Consider the following 2,984-nt stretch of genomic DNA (forward strand, 5'->3'; position numbering starts at 1 on the left):
GGCAGGGAGGCCGGATGAAGCCAAGGCAGGGAGGCCGGATGAAGCCAAGGGGGGGATGGTGCCTGAAGATCGGGAGCACGTGTCTAGGGTGAATCGTGAGGTTTCTTTAAAGGACCTGACACCCCAAAAAGGAGCAAAATAAACCAGAGCAGGAGATTCCTGATATCCCAGTGACAAAAATGCCTACGTAGCGGTGGGAACTGACCACCTTCACACCGTGCCGAGCCACACCGTGGGACATGGCTGCCGAGTGGGACCCAGAGCCCCGCACTCCTCCCGGGTGAATGAGGGCATCCAAAAGCATCTCGGAGGGGAAACTGCAGTGCAGCCATCACAAAAGGAGAGGAGTCTGGAAACTGCCGAACTCATGCAGTCCAGGTGTGCTGGCTCCCCGCTGGTGTGGTTGCGGGGGGTAGACTGAGTGCACCCGTTAGGAAACCCACCCACACGCTCTGTTTTCACCGTCAATAAACAGGATTCTGCGCCGTCTCTGCACAGCGAGTCTAACATTTCTTCCGAAAATGATCTCTGGGCTCCTTCAACGCAAAGCCCGTGAGAAAGACAAGCCCACGCGTCCCTGTTTATAAGAAAACTGCAGTATGTTTATTTCAGGGGAACGCTACGAGGTTCGCAATGAGTTTTGTTTTGAAGAGAGCGTAAGCAGGAGGACTCTTGCAGTTCCAGAAGAAACCCGCCAGCCTGCAGCGGCGAAGGCAGTGTGACATAGTTCATAGTGCTCATTGCTCTTTCTAGCCTGAGGTGGACACTGAGTGCTCATCTGATTTTTCGCCCCATTTGTGTCATTTGCATTGGGAACACTACATGTGATGGAGTTCTAAATCAGGTTTGAATCCCTAATTGTTGCTTAAAATGACTGCAAAAGTGTTTTGCTGCAAAGCAACCCTCCAATAAAGACCGTGTGTGTGAAGCAATTGTTGCTGTGGATGTGGAGTGTCAGGAGTTTCCTCAGGCTCGGCATACTTGGCTTCATCTCCAGAGGCAGATTATTGAGCTACAGAACACAGACACCGCCAGAATGTCTGACTCTGTGCACGGAGAGGGGCAGGCGTATTTCCCACAGGATATTTTTTCCTGTAATCTTGCATCAGCCTCATGAATGTTCTGCATCATGACCACCATGCCATGTTGGTCCTTCCTCTTTGGATTTGTTTTATCCAAAATCTAGGTTGTCATTTCAATTAAGACTCAGGTCAACTGGGGGGCACCAGCAAGCCCGTGTTGCTGAGAGTGGATTGAATGCCGGCTGTCCGCATTTGTGCTCAGTGCCCTGTTGTGCCAAAAGCCTGCCTCCCGGATCTGCGCTGTTTCTTGCAGCAATAATATCTTGCAAATCCAATTCCTGGCATTGACCGTTTTGAGAGAATCAACAAACTCAGTTTACAACTTGCTATTCAAAATAGCATCTTCACCTTAGCCGCAGTGTCCTAAACTCCTACAGCGTTCTTTCTTGCATAACATTTCTAGTAGTTGGGACAACCACAACCTTAACCCCACACAGAAACTATTTTTTCACCCCCTGCCTGCCATGCTTAATGGTTTGCTATCAGAACGTACTGACCTCTGCACCACACGTAATTAACCAAGTTTCCCGTACACTTACTCTGGGGGCATTGTTGGTCTGGGCTTCAAGGAATTTGCAACCTGCTTAATTTTTGGAGGAGCCTCTGCACTGTCTCCCAGGGGGTGGAACAAGTTCACATTCCCACCAACAGCGACCTGGGTTCCCTTTGGACCATGTCCTTGCCAGCACTTACCATTGTCTGTTTCTATAGGGGAAATACGAGGGTTCTTGGACCCAGGTAGGACTCTCTGGATAGAGATCCAGAAGCACGGCAAATCAAAGGAAGCCTGGCTCAATGGGACTGCATCGGACTAAAACGTGTCTTCACGGCAAAGGCAGGCTGGAAACGTTTTGCTGGCACATGAGATGATGGCCCAACATCCAGCATGCAGAGAAATTGTAAAATTTGAAACACTCAGACACCAGGAGCCCAAGCAGTCAATGGGCTGAAGAGTCTTCAAAGAAGAAGAAGGAGGAAAAACGCCAACAGACACATGAAGAAAGGCTGAAATACAAATCAAAACCACGCTGAGATTCCACCCACTCCAGTGAAAATGACCATTATCAAGAAAACAAACAACGCGTATGTCCTTGTGAGCAGTTTTCAGATACGGCAGATTAGGGTGTTTATGTCTCACCTTCAGACTGAGAAGTTTCCAACCTTTATTTAAATCAGTATATTTTCCCTCTCCTGGAACTTCCATACATCTGTATTGATTGTCTGGACTGTGCGCCATCGTTCCACTAGTTTTCTACAGGTATGCCTTCCTCCTTTCGGTGGGAAACTCCGAGTGTCTTGTCTCAAAGCCTGTCCATCCCTTCTTCCACTTCTTGGATTTTTAGCTAATTTTTTCTGTGTTTTAGTTAAGCATCTCAGGTGCCTATTTTTATACTTCTATCTCTTGGTTCAGCTTGTCATTTTGCTCCCACCTTTTTTTCTCATTTTATTTGGCTGCCTATCTGGGTTTTCTTTGTGACCGTTGGGATTCCTCACGAGGATTGTGTAGAATTGTGTTAGGCAGTTTGCACATCTCTACCTGTTGAGAGGAGACCGCTGAAGCACAGTTCTGCTCTTTGTTGGCGTCACTGGTTCCCAATGAAGTCACACTCTTTCACAGGTGAAAGTACGCTCGAAGGAGGGGCCACTTCTGCCCTCCTACCCAGATGGGCTTTGCCCGGCAAGCCGTTCACGGGTTGCTGGCTCACGGACCGCGGGTAGCCCGCCGCAGAGTCCGCAGGCTGACAGGGCAGCGGTGAGTGATCAGAAGGAGAGGCCCGCTGACGCCCTCGTCACCCTTCCTCTCCCTGTGGAACCACAGGCCATGGGAGCCGCCGTGTGCAGCGTGGGGTGGCAGAGGGGAGGGGAGGTGGGGGAGCCGCCGTGTGCAGCGTGGGGTGGCAG

This window comes from Dipodomys ordii, unplaced genomic scaffold, assembly GCF_000151885.1.
Source record: "Dipodomys ordii isolate 6190 unplaced genomic scaffold, Dord_2.0 Scaffold91, whole genome shotgun sequence".
NCBI lineage: Eukaryota > Metazoa > Chordata > Mammalia > Rodentia > Heteromyidae > Dipodomys > Dipodomys ordii.